Source organism: Saccopteryx bilineata, chromosome 9 (assembly GCF_036850765.1).
Source record: "Saccopteryx bilineata isolate mSacBil1 chromosome 9, mSacBil1_pri_phased_curated, whole genome shotgun sequence".
NCBI classification, from domain to species: Eukaryota; Metazoa; Chordata; class Mammalia; order Chiroptera; family Emballonuridae; genus Saccopteryx; species Saccopteryx bilineata.
The window spans coordinates 51,105,603-51,119,989 of record NC_089498.1 but is presented as its reverse complement, the minus strand read 5'-3'; the positions used below and the strand labels follow the sequence as shown (position 1 = coordinate 51,119,989).

At 37.7% G+C, this 14,387-nt stretch overlaps 1 non-coding gene across 1 annotated transcript; it reads left to right on the top strand.

Moving 5' to 3' along the window:
- The first annotated feature begins 12,304 nt into the window (after positions 1 to 12,304).
- Positions 12,305 to 12,380, top strand: TRNAD-GUC (transfer RNA aspartic acid (anticodon GUC)). Its single transcript has one exon. It is a non-coding gene; the product is annotated as a tRNA-Asp (tRNA).
- Positions 12,381 to 14,387: the final 2,007 nt, after the last annotated feature.

Here is a 14,387-nt window from a genome sequence, read left to right as displayed (position 1 = left end):
ACTGGGTTTTTTTATTTAGAATTTGTTAGATAATACACAATACTGGAATAAAGCAAGTTAAAGTGGGGAAGAAAGATAATTTACATATTTGGACATAGAAAGTTTGAAATGTTTGTGATACATTGAGGAGGATGCATCCAAGCAGACAGGGGGAACTATGGAACTAGATATTAGAAAAAGTTTGTGTGCTGGAGAAAAATTTCAGAGCCATCAGTGCATTTGAAGGCATTGAAAACCATGGATTTGAATGTGACCATCTGGAAAAGTACAAAAAGAGAAAAGAGAAAACTGATGTGGAATGCTAGTATTTAAATGGGAAGAGAAGGTCAGAAAGTGAAGTCAGAAAGATATGAGGAAAACCACATGATTGTAATGTCATGGAAATCCAGGATAATTTTGAAGAAAGGACTTATAAAGAATGTTAAATACTATGGAAAAGTCAAATATAATGAAGGTGGACAATTTTTTTATTATAAATTTTTATTAATTTTAGTGGGGTGACATCAATAAATCAGGGTACATATGTTCAAAGAAAATATCTCCAGGTTATTTTGTCATTCAATTATGTTGCATACCCATCACCCAAAGTCAGATTGTCCTCCGTCACCTTCTATCTGGTTTTCTTTGTGCCCCTCCCTCTTCCTCTCACCTTCCCTCTCCTCTCCCCTCCCCGTAACCACCACACTCTAGTCCATGTCTCTGAATCTCATTTTTATGTCCCACCTATATATGGAATCATGCAGTTCTTAGTTTTTTCTGATTTACTTATTTCACTCCATATGATGTTATCAAGATCCATCCATTTTGTTGTAAATGATCCAATGTCATCATTTCTTATGGCTGAGTAGTATTCCATAGTGAATATGTGCCACATCTTCTTTATCCAGTCATCTATTGAAGGGCTTTTTGGTAGTTTCCATGTCTTGGCCACTGTGAACAATGCTGCAGTGAACATGGGGCTACATGTGTCTTTACGTATCAATGTCTCTGAGTTTTAAGGGTATATACCCAGTAAAGCAGTGGTCCCCAACCCCCGGGCCGCGGACCGGTACCAGTCCGTGGGCCATTTGGTACCAGTCTGCAGAGAAAGAATAAATAACTTACATTATTTCTGTTTTATTCAATATTTGTCTGAACGATGTTTTATTTTTTTAAAATGACCAGATTCCCTCTGTTATATCCAACTAATACTCACTCTTGATGCTTGTCTCATAGGTTCAACAATTATATTTTAAAATACCACAGTTTTTACACTGGTTGCATAATTTTACTTTGTGCATTTATTCTTCCCACCCTAGAGGCCAGTTCGTGAAAATATTTTCTGACATTAAATGGGTCCGTGGCCTGAAAAAGTTTGGGGACCACTGCAGTAGAGGGATTGCTGGGTCATAAGGTAGTTCCATTTTCAGTTTTTTGAGGAACAAGCATACTTTCTTCCATAATGGTTGTATTACTTTACATTCCCACCACCAGTGAATTAGGGTTCTTTTTTCTCCACAGCCTCTCCAACACTTGGTATTTACCTGTCTTGTTGATAATAGCTAATCTAACAGGTGTGAGGTGGTATCTCATTGTAGTTTTGATTTGTATTTCTCTAATAGCTAATGAAGATCAGCATCTTTTCATATATCTGTTGGACATTTGTATTTCTTCCTGGGCGAAGTGTCTGTTCATGTCCTCTTCCCATTTTTTTTATTGGATTGTTTGGTTGTTTGTTGTTGAGTTTTATGAGTTCTTTGTATATTTTGGATATTAGGCCCTTATCTGAGCTGTTGTTTGAAAATATCATTTCCCATTTAGTTGGCTGTCTGTTTATTTTGTGGTCAGTTTCTCTTGCTGAGCAAAAACTTCTTAGTCTGATGTAGTCCCATTCATTTATCTTTGCCTTCACTTCTCTTGCCTTTGGAGTCAAATTCATAAAATGCTCTTTAAAACCAAGGTCCATGAGTTTAATACCTATATTTTCTTCTATGTACTTTACTGTTTCAGGTCTTATATTTAGGTCTTTGATGCATTTTGAATTAATTTTAGTACAAGGGGACAAACTGTAGTCGAGTTTCATTCTTTTGCATGTGGCTTTCCAGTTTTCCCAGCACCATTTGTTGAAGAGGCTTTCTTTTCTCCATTGGGTGTTGTTGGCCCCTTTATTGAAAATTATTTGACCATATATATGTGGTTTTATTTCTAGACTTTCTATTCTGTTCCATTGGTCTGAATGTCTATTTTGATTGTCGTGGCTCTATAATATAATTTGAAGTCAGCTATTGTAATGCTCCAAGCTTTGTTCTTTTTCCTTAGGATTGCTTTGGCTATTCGGGGTTTTTTATAGTTCCATATAAACTTGATGATTTTTTGTTCCATTTCTTTAAATGATTTCTATAAAAAAATGTCATTGGAATTTTGATGGGAATTGCATTAAATTTGTATATTGCTTTGGGTAATATGGCCATTTTGATTATATTTATTCTTCCTATCCAATAATAAGGTATATTTTTCCATTTCATTGTATCTTTTTTGATTTCCCTTAACAATGCTTTATAGTTTTTGTTATATAGGTCCTTTACATTCTTTGTTATGTTTATTTCTAGGTATTTTATATTTTTTGTTGCAATCGTGAGGGGATTATTTTTTTGAGTTCATTTTCTAATACTTTTTGTTGGCATTTAGAAAGGCTATGGACTTTTGTATATTAATTTTGTATCCTGCGAACTTACTGTATTGGTTTATTGTTTCTAGTAATCTTTTTGTGGAGTCTTTGGGGTTTTCAATGTATAGGATCATATCATCTGGAAAAGGTGAACCTTTATATCTTCTTTTCCGATATGGATGCCTTTTATTTCTTTATCTTCTCTGATTGCTCGGGCTAGAATTTCTAGGACCACGTTAAATAAGAGTGGAGAGAGTGGACAACCCTGTCTTGTTCCTGATTTATGGGGGGGAAAGTCCTCAGTTTAATGCCATTTAATATGATGTTAGCTGATGGTTTATCATATATGGCCTTTATTATGTTGAGATTATTTTCCTTCTATATCCATTTTGTTGAGTGTTTTAAACGTAAAGTTGTGTTGTATTTTATTGAATGCCTTCTCTGCATCTATTGATAAGATCATGTGGTTTTTGTTCTTTGTTTTGTTGATATGGTGTATTACGTTAACCATTTTACGTATGTTGAACCATCCTTGAGATTCTGGGATGAATCCCACTTGATCAGGACATATTATTTTTTTAATATGTTCTTGTTTTCAATTTGCTAGTATTTTGTTTAGTATTTTAGCATCTGTATTCATTAGAGATATTGGTCTGTAGTTTTATTTATTTATTTATTTATTTATTTGTATTTTTCTGAAGCTGGAAACGGGGAGAGACAGTCAGACTCCTGCATGCGCCTGACTGGGATCCACCCGGCACGCCCACCAGGGGCGACGCTCTGCCGCAACGCAACCAGAGCCACTCTAGCGCCTGGGGCAGAGGCCAAGGAGCCATCCCCAGCACCTGGGCCATCTTTGCTCCAATGGAGCCTTGGCTGCGGGAGGGGAAGAGGGAGACAGAGAGGAAGGAAGGGGGGGTGGAGAAGCAAATGGGCACTTCTCCTATGTGCCCTGGCCGGGAATCGAACCCGGGTCCCCCACACGTCAGGCCGATGCTCTACTGCTGAGCCAACCAGCCAGGGCCTTTAGTTTTCTTTTTTTTGTGCCATCCTTGCCAGGTTTCGGTATGAGGGTTATGTGGAACTCATAAAATGTGTTTGAAAGTATTGCTTCTTCTTCAATTTTTTGAAAGACTTTGAATAGAATAGGAACCAAATCTTCTTTGAATGTTTAATGAATTCACTAGTATAACCATCTAGGCCTGGACTTTTCTTTTTGGGGAGGTTTTTAATAGTTTTGTCTATTTTCTCCCTGCTAATTGGTCTGTTTAGGCTTTCTGCTTCTTCATGACTCAGACTAGGAAGGTTGTATTGTTCTAGGAATTTATCCATTTCTTCTAGATTGTTGAATTTGGTGGCATAGAGTTTTTCATAGTATCCTACAATAATTCTTTGTATATCTATGATGTCTGTGGTGATTTCTCCTCTTTCATTTTGGATTTTGTTTATATGAGTCCTTTCTTTTTTTTCCTTGGTGAGTCTTGCCAAGGGTTTGTCAATTTTGTTGATCTTTTCAAAGAACCAGCCCTTTGTTTTATTAATTTTTTCTTAGTTTTTCTGTCCTCTATTTCATTTATTTCTGCTCTGATTTTTATTATTTCTTTTCTTCTGCTGGTTTTGGGTTGTCTTTGTTCTTCTTTCTCTAGTTTCTTAAGGTTTGAAGTTAAGTGGTTTACTTGGGCTTTCTCTTGTTTGTTCATATACGCCTGAAGTGATATGAACTTCCCTCTTATTACTGCTTTTGCTGCATCCCATAGATTCTGATATGTCGTATTGTCATTTTCATTAGTCTGTATATATCTTTTGATCTCTATGCTTATTTTTTAAAAGTATGTTGTTTAGTTTCCACATTTTTGTGGGGGTTTTTCCTCCTTTTTTTGCAGTTGAATTCTAGTTTCAAGGCTTTATGATCAGAAAATATATTTGGTACAATTTCAATTTTTCTGAATTTGGTGATGTTATTTTTGTGGCCCAATATATAGTCAATCTTGAGAATGTTCCATGTACACTAGAGAAAAATGTATACTCTGTCGCTTTGGGATGAAGTGTCCTGAGATGTCTATCATATTCAATTGCTCTAGTGTTTTGTTTAAGGCCAATATATCTTTATTGATTTTCTGTTTGGATGAATGATCTAAAGCCGTCAGCGGTGTATTGAGGTCTCCAAGTATGATTGTATTTTTGTCAGTTTTTGTTTTTAGGTCAATAAGTAGCTGTCTTATATAGTTTGGTGCTCCTTGGTTTGGTGCATATATATTAAGAATTGTCATGTCTTCTTGATTCAATGTCTCCTTAATCATTATGAAATGACCATTTTTGTCTCTGATTACTTTTGCTGTCTTGTAGTCAGCATTATTAGATATGAGTATTGCTACACTTGCCTTTTTTTGGATGTTATTTACTTGGAGTATTGTTTTCCAGCCTTTCACTTTTTATCCTTGTTGCTTAGATGTGTTTCTTGTAGGCAGCATACAGTTGGATTTTCTTTTTTAATCCATTCTGCTACTCTGTGTCTTTTTATTGGTGAGTTTAATCCATTTACATTTAGTATAATTATTGACACTTGAGGGTTCCCTATTGCCATTTTATGAATTGCTTTCTGTTAGTTTTGTATCCTGTTTGATTCTTCTCTCTTTTTTTGTATCGTTTGTTTTTGTTTGGTTGTAATCCATACTTCTTTCCTCTGTTACTATCTTTTTTTTTTTTAATTTATTTATTCATTTTTAGAGAGGAGAGAGACGAGAGAGAGACAGAGAGAGAGAAGGGGGGAGGAGCAGGAAGCATCAACTCCCATATGTGCCTTGACCAGGCAAGCCCAGGGTTTCAAACCGGCAACCTCAGCATTTCCAGGTCGACGCTTTATCCACTGCGCCACCACAGGTCAGGCTGTTACTATCTTTTTTAAGCCATGTGCTTCTGTGGTGGTTTTTTCAGTGGTGGTTTCCATTAAGTAATGAAAAGGGTACCTACCATGTTCATTGTAGTACACTATCTTATGAGTGCTTCTGCAGTCCATCATCTTTTGCTACTGTTAATCTCCGTCCTCTCTCCTTTTTTTTTTGTTTTTGTTGTCAAAGTTTAACTTTGGTTTTATTATGTTCTTAGTGGAGCTTTTAATTGTGTTTTTTTTTTTTGTTTTGTTCTTTGTATCTGGTTGGAAAACCCTCGTATTTCCTGAAGTGGGGGTTTTCTGATGATAAATTTCCTCATCTTTTCTGTATCTGTGAATGTTTTTATTTCTGCTTTGTATTTGAAGGATAGCTTTGATGGGTATAGTATTCTTGGCTGGAAGTTCCTCTCTTTCAGAACTTTAAATATTGGGGATCACTTTCTTCTAGCTTGTAGAGTTTCTGCTGAGAAATCCGATGATAATCCAATAGGCCTTCCTTTATATGTTGTATTTTTTTCCATGGCTGCCTTGAGAATTTTTTCTTTGTCATTGGTTTGTGCCAATTTTGTTATGATGTGCCTTGGAGTAGGTTTGTTGGGGTTAAGAAAATTCGATGTTCTGTTTGCTTCTTGAATTTGAGGCTTTAGTTCTTTCCACAGGCTTGGGAAGTTCTAGTCTATTTGTTTGAATATGTTCTCTATTCCATTTTCTCTCTTTTATCCGTCTGATATACATATTATTCTTATGTTAGTCTTTTTGATGGAGTCAGACAATTCCTATAGGGCTTTCTCATTTTTTTAAATTTTTGAGTCTCTCTCTTCTTGTCTTTCTTGTGCCTCAAGTTGCTTGTCTTCTATGTCACTAATCCTATCTTCTATCTGGCCTGTTTTATTAGCTAAGTTTGTTACCTTATTTTTCAGTTCATTAATTAAATTTTTTATGTCTATTTGATTTGTTTTCATAGTTTCAATTTCCTTGATAATATATTCTTTGTGTTCATTGAGTTGGTTTATTTATTTATTTTTTTCTGAAGTTGGAATCAAGGAGGCAGTCAGACAGACTCCCTCAGGTGCCCGACCAGGATCCACCTTGCATGCCCACCAGGGGGTGATGCTCTGCCCATCTGGGGCATTGCTCTATTGCAATCAGAGCCATTCTAGCACCTGAGGCAGAGGCCACAGAGCCATCCTCAGCGCCTGGGCCAACTTTGCTTCAATGGAGCCTTGGCTGCGGGAAGGGAAGAGAGAGACAGAGAGGAAGGAGAGTGGGAGGGGTGGAGTACCAGATGGGCACTTCTTCTGTGTGCCCTGGCCGGGAATCAAACCCGGGACTCCTGCATGCCAGGCTGATGCTCTACCACTGAGCCAACCATGTAGTGCCCTGAGTTGTTTTTTTGAGCTCCCTAAATTGCCTTTCTGTGTTTTCTTGTATATCTCTGAGTATTTTTAGGATTTCTATTTTAAATTCTCTGTCATTTAAATCCAAGGTTTCCAATCTATTAAATTTTGTTCCATAGATTTTTTCTCATCTATCTGTGCTATATCTCTGTCTTTTGTAACCATAATATTCTATTGCCTTTTCCTTAATGGCATCTTAGGGTGGTTTTGTTAATACCATTAATGAGAATTAATAAAGAATAAAAAGAAAAAAAATTTTTATTACTTCTCCCCTTTCTCTCTTTCCCTTCCTCCTTGAGAATATACCATAAAAAATTGTGAATAAAACTGTGCTAAATGGAACAAAAACTACCTATAACAGAGGGCCTGAGTTGGGGAGAAGTGATAAAGGGTCAAAAAAAGGAGATAGGGACCCACAAAATGCAAAAAAGGAAAAAATTTGAATCAAGAATAAAATAATTTGCTTGTAAATTTTGGTAGACTGAGAGATATGATGAAAGGGATAAGAGGGAAACAGGAAAAAGAAAAAAATACTATTGTATTTAGTGGAACAAAAACTAGATAGAATAGAGAGCCAGGGTTCAGGGGAATGCTAATGAGTTAAAAAGTAAAGTAAAAAGTACCCAAAATGCCACAAAGATAAAATTTGAGTTTCCAATAAAATAATTTGTTAATGAATGAGGATCGAATGTGAGGAAAAGTAAAGGAGAAAAGAAGAAACTAAGAGAGAGGAAGAAAAAAGAAAAAAAGAAAAAAGAAAAAAGACAGAGTTAAGGGTTTTGGAGTGTAACCCTCATAGAGAGAAAGGAAGAAGAAAAAAATGGGAAATGTAACACTTATGGGTAATGTAGTTCAAGATGAAGAGAAAAGAATAAGATGGGTAAAGAATAGAAGGACCAAGGTGGAAGAAAAAAAATAATAAAGACAAGAAGATAAAAGAAACAAAAAAAAGTAGAAAAAGTTATAAAGTCTGTGGATTTTTCTTGATTTTGAGAGGTTATCTTCTTCCTTTTACTTTCCTTTCCCTCTTCCTGGTCAGTGGCTCTGTACTTCAGGATCTGCCCCGGTGCATGCTTAGGTAGAGATTCGCAGTTGATAAGTCTCTATGGTGATGTCATATGGCTTCAGTATCGTTGGTAGTCAGGGCTTGTTAGCATTTGCAGGCTCCAACAATGGGAGAGTCCGTTTTCCTGGAGCTTCTCTCCTAGTCTCTCCTTCCTGAATTAGCAGCCTAATGATCTAGCTATGAGGTTGCTGCTGCTTCTGCCTTCGTGTTCAGTGTGTGGGACTTCCAGATGCTCCAAGGGTAGATTTTTCTGTCACTACTTGAAGAACTTGTTGAAATTTTGGGGAGAGGTATCAGGAGCACTCCCCACAGTGCCATTTCTCTGACATCACTCTCGAAGGTGAAAAATTTAAATGATACACAAGGACAGTTAGAACATTATTGTTTGGCAGCAGCATTTTCAATAAAATGATTAAAAGGAATCCAAATTATAGTGGGTCTGAGAGTAAAGAGTACCAACAAAAAGGAGAAAAGTGTCTAATAAATTATCACACACACACAATGTGGTTATCATTAAGGTTTTTAATATAGCAATATAAAAGAATGAAAATGATAGAAATTTTAGGCACTATGAAATTTTTCTGTGTTTTTCTAGACACTTCTTAAATTATCTGGGGTACCTAATATTTTTGTGTGGACATATGCATGTATTTAATATGAATTCTTTAGTCTCATAAATGTCATGATCCAACCTAGAACTTAAGCTTAATTCCAATCCTAACTAGTTTCTTGACCTTGGGTTATACAGTATGTCGAAGGTCACATATTTTGTTTGTAAGGTAATTGGGCTTCAAACTCAGGTCTTACTCCAAAGTCCACATTCTTTCCCATTGAGACTTCTGGTACAAGTCAGCTCCCACTTTTTTCAATGCCAGCATGACTTTAATTTTTCCACATGAATCTACCTACCCTCTCTCCCACAATGCTGGGACAGAATGAAGGATATATGAAAAGAGATTGGTTAGGGGTCCTTAGGTCAAAAGTTCTGTGAAGAGATAGGAATAAAATGTTTTAGTCTCTATATTCCTTATGCTTTTTCCTAAAATACCCAGCCAACTGTAGCTGAAAAAGAGATAATCTGTTATACAGAGAAATTCTCTAGCAAAGATCTAAGTGAAAGAGGAATGTAATTAAGTTATACCAATTATATAAATCAACCATATGCAAAACTTACAAGCCAATCTATATTAATTGTAGAAGCCTGTGGACAAGTCCTGCCGGGGGTGAGGACGACGGAGACGCAAAAACCTGACTCCAGGGATCAGGTTCAGTGACGCAGATCCACTTTATTCAGGAACTAAACTAGCTTATATACATGGGTTCAGCCAATAGGATGTTATAGTGTGTCCTTCATAGCCAATGGCTAAAAAGATCAGGGAGCTGCATGGTTGGCGCTAAGTCACTTCCTTATAGTGGGTGAGCTCCCTTCCTGGGTGTGCCCAGGAGGCTTCTGGGAGCTGGAGTATTCTCACAGCATTGCATCAGCCACAGCTGCTAGGAATGTGTTCTGCATTGCACCCACAGAAGCCATGCAAATAGCATCATCCGTGGTCATAAGAAGTATATAAATTATGTTATAATCAGATTAAAAAAAATATAGGGACAAAAAAGTTTTAAATATTCTTTTCAAATCAATCATTCAGCCCTGGCCGGTTGGCTCAGCGGTAGAGCATCGGCCTAGTGTGCAGAGGACCTGGGTTCGATTCCCAGCCAGGGCACACAGGAGAAGCACCCATTTGCTTCTCCACCCCTCCACCGCGCTTTCCTCTCTGTCTCTCTCTTCCCCTCCCGCAGCCAAGGCTCCATTGGAGCAAAGATGGCCCGGGCGCTGGGGATGGCTCTGTGGCCTCTGCCTCAGGGGCTAGAGTGGCTCTGGTCGCAACATGGCGACGCCCAGGATGGGCAGAGCATCGCCCCCTGGTGGGCAGAGCATCGCCCCATGGTGGGCATGCCGGGTGGATCCCGGTCGGGTGCATATGGGAGTCTGTCTGACTGTCTCTCCCTGTTTCCAGCTTCAGAAAAATGAAAAAAAAAAATCAATCATTCATATTTTAAATGATCTGGATGGGTAATGTATGGAAATGTTTTTAATGGAAAGAGAGCAAATACATTATTACCAAACACTTCAAATGAAAAGGGGTTGCTATCTTAAATTTCAGCTTTATTTTTTTATAGATTTTCCAGAGCCATAGACTTGTCTCTTTTGCCTTTGACTTTTCCTCTTCTACTAGTGATAAAACAAAATTGACAGCAGCTATTGCCAGATCCTTTGAGCCATTGCTCTATAACAAAGAAATTTAGGAAGGCAGACAGAGGATGGAGTCAACTTTTATGAGAAAGTTGCTCATGTTTTCCTCTGATACAACTTTTCCATTCAGATGTTTTATGACAACTACAGTCTCTACGGACTGACTGACTATGCAAAGTTAAGACTATTGTTTCATAAGATTTCCTCTATTACTTAATCACTGCAATCTGACAATAAAACCATCTGCCTATAACAGGCCAACTCCACAAACTGCTCAAGTCCAGAGGTCCCAAAGCATAAGAGGTTTTGCTGTTTTATCCTGGGATGCCAAATTTCATTTTCAAACAGTGTTTGTGTCAGAATTTTCTTTTAATCATCAATGACATGAGACACTTTGCTATTCTTTTCTCCACTATGGGCATCTAAAAATATTTTTTAAATCTAGTTGGTTTACATTAAATAATGAAAGAATCATCATCAGAACTGCTTAGGATGATACAGATTCTCACATTTGGTAACCTGTTAATCTACAGTCACAATAACAAAAATTCCTGAGATTTGTTGAGTTGTAATGCTAAGCAATATGCTTATAAACATATACACAAGAATCTTAAAGGGTAAGAAGTATTTTCTCCATTTTTCAGAAAAAAACAAACAAACTAAGACTGAAGCCATCAAATAAGCTTCCAAAATCATGCAGTTGGTTATTTTTTTTTAATGAATAAATTTTTATTTTAATGGGGTGACATCAATAAATCAGGGTACATATATTCAAAGAAAACATTTCCAGGTTATCTTGTCATTTAGTTCTGTTGCATACCCATCACCCAAAGAGAGACCGTCCTCCGTCACCCTCTATCCAGTTTTCTTTGTACCCCTCCCCCTCCCCTTCCCCCTCTCCCTCCTTCCCTCCCCCACCCCCCATAACCACCACACTCCTGTCCATGTCTCTTAGTCTCGCTTTTATGTCCCACCAATGTATGGAATCCTGCAGTTCTTGTTTTTTTCTGATTCGCTTATTTCACTCCGCATAATGTTATCAAGGTTCCACCATTCTGCTGTAAGTCATCCGATGTCATCATTTCTTCTAGCTGAATAGTATACCATGGTGTATATGTGCCCCATCTTCTTTATCCACGCAGTTGGTTATTAATGGCAGTGGTAGGACTCAAAATCAGAAGTCTTAAGATCATATTTCAATACTCCTAACTCTTATTACAAAGAAAACAGAAGGCATCAATTACAATAATGAATGAGAATCCTCCCCTAGAAGACTAAGTCGAATGGCTAATGAGTCAATGCAACAGCAAGAAAGAGGGTTAGTGATTATTTATTTAAACAATATATATAATATTTAAGAGACTTATAAATATAGCCATTTCTTCACTTTTATTTTTGGTATAAGAGAACATTTTTTTGGGGGAAAAAAGAAAATTAAATGTATGACTTTATCTCATAACTATTTTAACCCTTTGAGTAGTACAAATGTTCATGTATGTCCTCGGGCCTCCTGACCATCCAGAGTATGATCCTACATGTACGATGAAAAAAAAGGCAAATGTATATTCTTTTTGTTTTCATAAACTGGTTATCAAACAAACATAATTTTAAGTTAAATAAAACTGTAACTGGAACTAGTTTAATATTTTGAAAAAAAAAACAAAACAAACAAACAAACAAAAACAACTTACTCCCAGGGGTCAACAAGCATGATAAAAACTCACTAGTCAAATGGTTAAGGAGACTAAATGTTGATAAGTAGAAACTGTTATGCTAAGTACTTAGAAGGTTTTCTAATACTATACTTTAAATTGGAGAAGCATCTGCGCCCAGCTCATTTGGTTTTTAAAAACTCCTTATAAACTGGTTAACTGGCTCCTTGTGTCACATATAGTTATGAACTGATCAACTGAAGGCCCATCATTGACCCAATGACCCAATCAGAGTGCAACAACTGAATGAGATGAGAGTTGTGCCCATCTTTCATCAGTCTGATTCTGTTTAAATGGAGTAACTTTTGAGAATGGAAATAGCCACTATTAATAATTATGATGAAGCCCTGGCCGGTTGGCTCAGCGGTAGAGCATCGGCCTGTCATGCGGGGGACCCGGGTTCGATTCCCGGCCAGGGCACATAGGAGAAGCGCCCATTTGCTTCTCCACCCCCCACCCCCTCCTTCCTCTCTGTCTCTCTCTTCCCCTCCCGCAGCCGAGGCTCCATTGGAGCAAAGATGGCCCGGGTGCTGGGGATGGCTCCTTGGCCTCCGCCCCAGGCACTGGAGTGGCTCTGGTCGCGGCAGAGCAACGCCCTGGAGGGGCAGAGCGTCGCCCCTGGTGGGTGTGCCGGGTGGATCCCGGTTGGGCGCATGCGGGAGTCTGTCTGACTGTCTCTCCCGGTTTCCAGCTTCGGAGAAATACAAAATAAATAAATAAATAAATAAATAAATAAATAAATAATTATGATGAGTCAAAAGATACAAAGCTCTGGACATTCAATCACCCTAGCTTAAGCCCACTCTCTGGTCATCTCCTGGTGCAGCCACTGTTGTGGTAGAAGAGTAAGACCCTTTCTTGAGTTGGGGTGCTAGAAAAGGAGCTTTTGATAAGAGCAGGTGTGTAAAAGTGCTTGAGCCCCATTAAAGAGGTAAGATGAAAATTCCTGCTGGGACCATGTTTCTTTAAATGCAAAACCACTGCAGATCTGGACTAGTATGTCATGGATTATGAGTTTTCCTAGAGTGTGTACATAAAAGAATCCACAGAATACACATGGACATAATCAGAGTGAGGCTGGTAGAAACTAAAGGAGTGAAATTTCTGTGAAAACAATAATGAGAAAATTAAAAAACAAAACAAAACATGAAATTTCTGCAGAAAGGGAGAGAATGAACAGTTTAAATTAGAACAGACTTAGGTTACTCCTGTAGTAAGTTTTTTTTTAATATGATATATGTGGAAATAAGAATGATGACACTAATCACTAAGTGACCTGGGCTTCCAGGAACTAATAAATAGCCACACATGTTGGCTCACATAGAGAGAAATATAACTCAGAAACCAAAAGGTTGTTTGGAATTCAACATAATTCTAGATACAAAGTTGCCTCTTCCCACTAGGCAAGAATAGCTTCTTGCTTCCTGCTCCATCATGATGAAAATTCAGCTACCCTCCCTGCCTTTTTTCCTCTCTGTAAATCATTGGTTCCTTCCCTTCCTTCCAAGTTCTCCCTTCTTCTGTGCATCTGGCATTCAGCATCTCCAAGACAGAGGATCCAATTTGTTCATTAACTCATCCTTCAATAGAAAGCTCCTGTTGGGAGGAGCATTTGAGTCAGAAAACCTAATATGCTTTGGTTAGCTTTCAAACCAGCTGTTTTTAAGTCAAATGTCTACTCCTTTTCCAATAGTCATAACCAGACTAATGGTATCACAGAAATAAAATGTAGTTACCCATGGTGCTAGAACACCACACTCTCCCCTATGTCCTACCAGGGCATTAAAACATGTCCTATCTGGCTGCTCCTTAGTTTTTTTTTTCCAAGCTCATGCTCTTCTGTATAGGCATAATCCATTAAATGTTGGATTTCCCCTAAAGAAAAAGGATGAAGCTGGTGGCATTACAATACCTGACTTCAAACTCTATTATAGGGCCACGACAATCAAAACAGCATGGTATTGGCAGAAAAATAGACACTCAGACCAATGGAACAGAATAGAAAGTCCAGAAATAAAACCACATATATATAGTCAAATAATTTTTGATAAAGGGGCCAACAACACACAATGGAGAAAAGAAAGCCTCTTCAATAAATGGTGCTGGGAAAACTGGAAAGCCACATGCAAAAGAATGAAACTGGACTACAGTTTGTCCCCCTGTACAAAAATTAACTCAAAATGGATCAAAGATCTAAACATAAGACCTGAAACAATTAAGTACATAGAAGAAGACATAGGTACTCAATTCATGGACCTGGGTTTTAAAGAGCATTTTATGAATTTGACTCCACAGGCAAGAGAAGTGAAGGCAAAAATTAATGAATGGGACTACATCAGACTAAGAAGTTTTTGCTCAGCAAGAGAAACTGATAACAAAATAAACAGAAAGCCAACTAAATGGGAAATGATATTTTCAAACAACAGC